Below are 8,936 nucleotides of genomic sequence, written 5' to 3' on the forward strand. Positions count from 1 at the left end.
CCTCTTTGATGGGGTTCTCAGGTAAATGATCAAGGACATGCCAATCGACTGTGGATGATCTATTGAGTAGACTATTGAAGTGTTCAGCCCTATCTGTACAATTTCCTCGTCCTCTTTGATGAGGGTTGTGCCATCTGCCAACTTCAAGGAAGGTTTGCCAGACTTAGATGGTCCATAGACTGCTTTGAGAGAGTCAAAGAACATCTTTGCATTGTTTGTATCTGTTTAATGCTGAACTTCTGCAGCTTTCTTCTCCCACCATTCATACTGCATTCTCCTCAGTTCAGACTGGGCCTTGCTCTGTAGGTACTTAAACCTATCTTTCTTTGAGATGGAAGTGAGATCATTCTGCCATTCAACAAATGCTTTATGCTGGTCACTTAGCAGTTTGGAAATGTCCTTGACCACGCCTGGTGTACCCTTATCTTTGGCCTCAGTACTGATTTAGCTGTGTCATAATCACATGTTTGAACTGGTTCCATTTTTCTGTTGAGTTGCCAGTGACTGGCAGGCATGAAAAAAAGCTTGTCATCAAGTAACTGCTGAAACTGCAACTGATAGTTGGCTTGCTTGAGCTTTGCTGTGTTGAAGGCTATTTTATTAAGTTTGGGGCACTTGTGCTGTGAAGGGACTATATGCAGGTTAAGCACTACTCTTACCAATCTGTGGTGTGTCCAGAATTCTGCAACATGCATGGCTCTGGTAATTCTGACATCGCAGATGTCTCGTTGGCAGGTGATAACATAGTCGATCAGGTGCCATTGTTTGGACCGTGGGTGCATCCATGTTTTATATTTATCATTTTGCCAAAAGATGCTAGTAATGAACAGACTATTCTGCACGTTTACCAAAGAGGAGGAGGCCATTGCTGTTCATCTTTCCCACTCCATGTTGACCTATAACACCTTTCCAGTAACTGCTGTCTCTACCAACTCTGGCATTAAAGTCTCCCAGCAGGATGAGCTTGTCATATGCAGCGGTTGATCTGATGCTGGAGTCCAAGTCAGAGTAGAACTGCTCCTTGCTTTCCTCTGCGGTGATCAGTGTAGGTGCATAGGCACTGATGACAGTGACATGCCGTAAAGGATTCAGGGGAAACTGAAGTTTCAGGAGCCGTTCATTCAGGCCAACAGGGAGGTCAGGAATTTGTTTCTTATTGCAAAGCCAACTCCTTGGATCTTGTCTTCATCCTCTACTTTTCCTTTCCAAAAGAAACGATAATCACCTCCTAGCTCACTGATGGAAACTTCTCTGGCCAGTCTAATCTCACTGGGCCCTGGTCTACACTAGGACTTTAGGTCGAATTTAGCAGCGTTAAATCGATGTAAACCTGCACCCGTCCACACGATGAAGCCCTTTATTTCGACTTAAAGGGCTCTTAAAATCGATTTCTTTACTCCACCCCTGACAAGTGGATTAGCGCTTAAATTGGCCTTGCCAGGTCGAATTTGGGGTACTGTGGACACAATTCGACGGTATTGGCCTCCGGGAGCTATCCCAGAGTGCTCCATTGTGACCACTCTGGACAGCACTCTCAACTCAGATGCACTGGCCAGGTAGACAGGAAAAGAACCGCGAACTTTTGAATCTCATTTCCTGTTTGGCCGGCGTGGCAAGCTGCAGGTGACCATGCAGAGCTCATCAGCAGAGGTGACCATGATGGAGTCCCAGAATCGCAAAAGAGCTCCAGCATGGACTGAACGGGAGGTACGGGATCTGATCGCTGTTTGGGGAGAGGAATCCGTGCTATCAGAACTCCGTTCCAGTTTTCGAAATGCCAAAACCTTTGTCAAAATCTCCCAGGGCATGAAGGACAGAGGCCATAACAGGGACCCGAAGCAGTGCCACGTGAAACTTAAGGAGCTGAGGCAAGCCTACCAGAAAACCAGAGAGGCGAACGGCCGCTCTGGGTCAATGCCCCAAACATGCCGCTTCTATGATGAGCTGCATGCCATTTTAGGGGGTTCAGCCACCACTACTCCAGCCGTGTTGTTTGACTCCTTCAATGGAGATGGAGGCAACACGGAAGCAGGTTTTGGGGATGAAGAAGATGATGATGATGTTGTAGATAGCTCACAGCAAGCAAGCGGAGAAACCGTTTTTCCCGACAGCCAGGAACTGTTTCTCACCCTGGACCTGGAGCCAGTACCCCCCCAACCCACCCAAGGCTGCCTCCTGGACCCAGCAGGCAGAGAAGGGACCTCGGGTGAGTGTACCTTTTAAAATACTATACATGGTTTAAAAGCAAGCATGTGAAAGGATTAATTTGCCCTGGCATTCGCGGCTCTCCTGGATGTACTCCCAAAGCCTTTGCAAAAGGTTTCTGGGGAGGGCAGCCTTATTGCGTCCTCCATGGTAGGACACTTTACCACTCCAGGCCAGTAACACGTACTCGGGAATCATTGTACAACAAAGCATTACAGTGTATGTTTGCTGGCGTTTAAACAACATCCGTTCTTTATCTCTCTGTGTTATCCTCAGGAGAGTGAGATATCATTCATGGTCACCTGGTTGAAATAGGGTGCTTTTCTTCAGGGGACATTCAGAGGAGCCCGTTCCTGCTGGGCTGTTTGCCTGTGGCTGAACAGAAATGTTCTCTGCTGTTAGCCACGGGGAGGGGGAGAGTTGAGGGGGTAGCCACACGGTGGGGGGGAGGCAAAATGCGACTTTGTAACGAAAGCACATGTGCTATGTATGTAATGTTAACAGCAAGGTTTACCCCGAAAGTGTGTAGCCACTGTTTTATAAAATGTGTCTTTTTAAATACCGCTGTTTTTTTTTTCCTCTCCACCAGCTGCATGTGTTTCAATGATCACAGGATCTTCTCCTTCCCAGAAGCTAGTGAAGATTAGAAAGAAAAAAAAAACCACACTCGTGATGAAATGTTCTCTGAGCTCATGCTGACAGAGCACAGACGAATGCGTGGAGGCAAATAATGTCAGAGTGCAGGAAAGCACAAAATGACCGGGAGGAGAGGTGGTGGGCTGAAGAGAGTAAGTGGCGGGCTGAAGAGAGGGCTGAAGTTCAAATGTGGCGGCAGCGTGATGAGAGGAGGCAGGATTCAATGCTGAGGCTGCTGGAGGATCAAACCAGTATGCTCCAGTGTATGCAAAGGCAGCTGGAGCACAGACTGCCACTACAGCCCCTGTGTAACCAACCGCCCTCCTCCCCAAGTTCCATAGCCTCCACACCCAGACACCCAAGAATGCAGTGGGGGGGGGGCCATCGGCCAACCAGCCACTCCGCCACAGAGGATTGCCCAAAAAAAAAGAAGGCTGGCATTCAATAAATTTTAAAGTTGTAAACTTTTGAAGTGCTGTGTAGCATTTTCCTTCCCTCCTCCACCACCTCTCCTGGGCTACCTTGGTAGTCATCCCCCTATTTGTGTGACGAATGAATAAAGACTGCATGAATGTGAAGCAACAATGACTTTATTGCCTCTGCAAGCGGTGATTGACGGGAGGAGGGGCGGGTGGTTAGCTTACAGGGAAGTAGAGTGAACCAAGGGGCGGGGGGTTTCATCAAGGAGAAACAAAGAGAACTTTCACACCGTAGCCTGGCCAGTCATGAAACTGGTTTTCAAAACTTCTCTGATGCATACCGCGCCCTCCTGTGCTCTTCTAACCGCCCTGGTGTCTGGCTGCACATAACCAGCAGCCAGGCGATTTGCCTCAACCTCCCACCCCACCATAAACGTCTCCCCCTTACTCTCACAGAGATTGTGGAGCACACAGCAAGCAGTAATAACAGTGGGAATATTGGTTTCACTGAGGTCTAAGCGAGTCAGTAAACTGCACCAGCGCGCCTTTAAACGTCCAAATGCACATTCTACCACCATTCTGCACTTGCTCAGCCTGTAGTTGAACAGCTCCTGACTACTGTCCAGGCTGCCTGTGTACGGCTTCATGAGCCAAGGCATTAAGGGGTAAGGTTGCGTCCCCAAGGATAACTATAGACATTGCAACATCCCCAACAGTTATTTTCTGGTCTGGGAATAAAGTCCCTTCCTGCAGCTTTTGAAACAGACCAGAGTTCCTGAAGATGTGAGCATCATGTACCTTTCCCAGCCATCCCACGTTGATGTTGGTGAAACGTCCCTTGTGATCCACCAGAGCTTGCAGCACTACTGAAAAGTACCCCTTGCGGTTTATGTACTCGCCGGCTTGGTGCTCCGGTGCCAAGATAGGGATATGGGTTCCGTCTATGGCCCCACCACAGTTAGGGAATCCCATTGCAGCAAAGCCATCCACTATGACCTGCACATTTCCCAGGGTCACTACCCTTGATATCAGCAGATCTTTGATTGCGTGGGCTACTTGCATCACAGCAGCCCCCACAGTAGATTTGCCCACTCCAAATGGATTCCCAACTGACCGGTAGCTGTCTGGCGTTGCAAGCTTCCACAGGGCTATCGCCACTCGCTTCTCAACTGTGAGGGCTGCTCTCATCTTGGAATTCATGCGCCTCAGGGCAGGGGAAAGCAAGTCATAAAGTTCCATGAAAGTGCCCTTACGCATGCGAAAGTTTCGCAGCCACTGGGAATCGTCTCAGACCTGCAACACTATGCAGTCCTACCAGTCTGTGCTTGTTTCCCGAGCCCAGAATCGGCGTTCCACAGCATGAACCTGCCCCATTAGCACCATAATGCATGCATTGGCAGGGCCCGTGCTTTCAGAGAAATCTGTGTCCATGCCCTGATCACTCACGTCACCGCGCTGACGTCGCCTCCTCGCCCGGTATCACTCTGCCAGGTTCTGGTGCTGCATATACTGCTGGATAATGCGTGTGGTGTTTAATGTGCTTCTAATTGCCAAAGTGAGCTGAGTGGCCTCCATGCTTGCTGTGGTATGGCGTCTGCACAGGTAACTCAGGAAAAAAGGCACAAAATGATTGTCTGCCCTTGCTTTCACGGAGGGAGGGAAGGAGGGAATGGGGGCCTGACGAGATGTACCCAGAACCACCAGTGACAATGTTTTAGCCCCATCAGGCATTGGGATCTCAACCCAGAATTCCAATGGGCAGCGGAGACTGCGGGATAGCAACCAACAGTGCAACGCTCCGGAAGTTGACGCTTGCCTTGGTACTGTGGAAGCACTCCGCCGAGTTAATGCACTTAATTCACTTAGAGCATTTTTTGTGGGGACACACACACTCGAATATATAAAACCGATTTCTAAAAAAACGAATTCTATAAATTCAACCTAATTTCGTAGTGTAGACATACCCTCAGTGCTGCAATATCAATATTGTGGCAGGCAAGTTCTCAGGAGACAAGAGCTGTTCTTCTCTCAGGCCTTTGTGCATCACCTCCATCCATAAGAGTGCAGACATTCTATACCCCTAAGGTGAGTCTTTTCTTCTGTATTGTTTTTTGACCACCGTAGGATGATCTGCCAGTCATGGTAGTCTGGCGAGATGTTATGGGGAAAGCAATGTTTAGGGCACCTTTTCTAGTCCCTTCTAGGATGTAAGGATGAGGAGATTTGATAAAACGATGTTAATGGGATGAGAGTTGCGAGAAAACCTGTGTGGGAAATCTTTGAGTGAGAAAGCTGTTGCACAGGGGCAGTCCCACTCTTGGCCGTGGAAGCCAGATTCCAGCGGCACGAAGAATCGTTACAGCTGGGGACTTCCTTAGCTGCAGTGGGTGATCAGGACATCTTCAGTGCCTTGAAAATGACCCATTGGCTATGCTCACTGTAGGTGCTGTATAAACACAGAACAAAAAGGTTAGTACTTTTGTACTGTAAAAACATACAGTAAGAGACAGTCTAGGCCTCAAAGAACTCCCAGTCTAATTTAAGAAAATACTCGAGTAGGTGTAACAAAGAAGGGGGGGAGGGGGGGAGAGAGAGAAGGAGGGAACAAGTGACTATGTAGACAGAGGTCCAGGCAAAATTATCAGATTTAGAATAGAAGGTTTTTTTTTTAAATATAAGCAAAGAAGTTAGTGATCTCAGTATCCCTGCAGGCAACCTGCCAAGCCATTTTCATCTGGCAATTTACCATATTATCTCCTGATAAAGTGGGTCTTGAGGAAGGTTTTAGAGGAGTACCAAGCAGGAGGTTTATGGACTACTCTGCGGAGAGTGTTCCCTTCCAGGAGTAAGAGGCAGCACTGGAGAAAGCAAAGGGATGGCTGTGGGAGAAGTGCTAGCAGACTCATAGATAGAGCCCACATCAGCTCTATCCTCAAACAATTCCATTGGCTCCCCTTTCATTTTAGGAATCAGTTCAAAATTGACCTTGTTTCCTTAAACCTTCTGAAACTTGTTTCAGTCATCTTCACAGACCTTGTCTACCTTTGATCTCTTCCCTGCCCATCCATTTGTCTAGCCCTGGCCCCTTTCTGTCACTACATATAATCTTGCAACTGTTAGATTGAAAGCCTTCTTTAGCTCTTGTTATCAGAAGCTTCTTTCCCCTTCCTCACTACTTCTAAATCATCATTTGTTTTCAGGTTTCATCTCAAGACATTTTTCTTCTATGCCTATACTTCCCTCTGCCGTTGCTTTTTATTTTAGCTTCATAGCTATATCATTTAACTCTGTAAAGTATTTTGAGATACATTTGTAGAATGTTATATGCAATGTTCTTTTATTTTGCTTTCCGTTATACCACTGCAAATCTAAAGTAACACCAAATTTAACTGAGTTACACCAGTGTAAGTGAGGTCTGGTTCAGGCCCACTGGTATTCAGAATGTTGAGACATATCAGAAGCAATAATCTGGGCCTGGATTCCACCATAATTACTCATGGGGAGTATTACTTCATTCGGCAAGTAACCCCATTGAAATCAAAGTTGCAGAATCTGCCTCCAAATGGCTATTTCTCAAACTTCTCAGCCTCCTGAACACAATGAGATTGAATGTTATCTTTCTTTCATGGGTATAGTCAGCTGAAATCAGTGGAATCACTCCAGATTTACCACAATGTGACAGAGCAGAATCAGGTCAGAAACATGCAGTCAGGGCTTCCATGAAGCATAGCAAAGGGCTCAAATTCAGAGCAGTCATTTTTGTCAAGTGTATATTTCCTTCTATGGTTACTCTACTGATGATTTACAATAAATGTGGCAAAGAGTCTTGTAGCACCTTATAGACTAACAGACAAGACTATAAGGTGCCACGGGACTCTTTGCTGCTTTTACAGATCCAGACTAAGACGGCTACCCCTCTGATACTTACTACAATAAATGTAGTTGGTTTGGCTTTATGCAGTTATTTTTGTTTTTCTATAAATATGAAAGGACTCCTGAATGGGCAACAATATTTTTCATGTCACTAAACAGTTAGTTTACTCAAAACTAGAATCCTGAGTGTACCTTCCCCACAGGCTTTCACAGCCTCTTCCTGCCTGGCTTGCATAGGCGCTGACTCCATGCATGCTCTGGGGCTGGAGAACCCACAAGGAAAAATTAGTGAGTGCTCTGCACCCACTGGCAGCCAAGCTCCCCCCCAAAGTGTGCTGCATCTCCCAACACTTCCCCCGGAGCTGCCACCAAACAGCTGTTTGGTGGCCTGCTGGGAGGGAGAGGGAGGAGCGGGAATGTGGTACGCTTAGGAGAGGAGGTGGGGCTGGGGCACAGATTTGGGGAAGGGGTTGGAATGGGGGCAGTGGTGAGAAGGGGCAGGGTGAGGCCACATGGAAAGGGTGGAGTGGGAGTCGAGCACCCAGGGAAGTCGGCGCCTATGCTGGCTGGTACTCACAATCTCTCCCCAGGTTCTCTCTTCCACTCTCTTTATGTCCTGGGAAGGAGGAACCCACTTACACCTTTACCACTCAGAAGGCTTGTACGGCAGTCACTAATGTGGGACTAGGGTTGCCACCCATCCAGGTTTTACCTAGAAAGTCCAGTTTAAAAAGGGACCTGGTAACCCTAAACGGCACGCAAACCAAAAGTTACAATGGGGTGCAGGGTGGCACTGAGTCATTAACCTGAACCGGTCCCTGATCAACTGGGGCCACCTCCTACCTCCAGGCAGGCTCCTTGAGACAATCCAGGAAGCAATGCAGGGAGGGAGGAGAGCAAGAAAAGGGGCAGGACCTTGGCGGGGAAGAGGTGGAGCAAGGGCAGGGCCTTGGGAGTCCGGGTGTCAACAATCAGAAAGGTGGCAACCCTATGTGGGACTGACTTGCTGGTAAATGTGGAACACGGGCAGAACAACAGTTTCAATTTTCCTTCTTGACATCCTGCTGTGACAAAGACTTTAAGCCCTGGCCTTGCTTTCTCAGTCTTGGTTTCTTAAGTGCTAGATAATGGAGTTCCTGTGTGTCTTTGATGATTCCTCTGTAGAGGGTTGTTTTTTTTTGCGGGGGGTGGAGAAACAATTTCAAAAAAATTCTACATGGTTTCAGAGATTTAATAACTTGCTTTTACTTGCATTAGGGGCATGTAACTCTCCATATATTTTACAAGGCACATATTAGATAGGTCATCTATACATGAAGGCACTAAAGACAATTAAAAATAGATGTTATTGTTTAATTCAACTGGAAAGAGTGCCCAAGGGATCCAGGAAATTAACTCTATCTTCCCCTGAAGTCTGAAACCAACTCTACTGAATTAAAATAGATACACTATAAATCTTCTTTGCCAAACAAAGAATGCTTCAGCAAGCAATAAACCTGGCCCTCCAAACACATATCTCCTTAAATGTGACCAAGATAGAACTCCTAAAAATACCAGTTTGAACCAGAGGGAACTAAATGTACAAAACTAGGTATTTACAGTGCAAATATGTGATGATTTCTTCAGAAGGCTGATAAGCTAGGACCAAACAATATGTAAAAACAATTATTAACCAACTGAACCTATGCTGGTTGTCACTTTAAAAAGTAATTGCTGGGCACAACAATGAAGCATAGGTTAAAGTCATTAAAAATCATCCTTGAGCAAAACAACATGCTTAATGTCAAACCTGGGCAATTTTAT

Source organism: Caretta caretta, chromosome 1, assembly GCF_965140235.1.
Source record: "Caretta caretta isolate rCarCar2 chromosome 1, rCarCar1.hap1, whole genome shotgun sequence".
Classification (NCBI taxonomy): Eukaryota; Metazoa; Chordata; order Testudines; family Cheloniidae; genus Caretta; species Caretta caretta.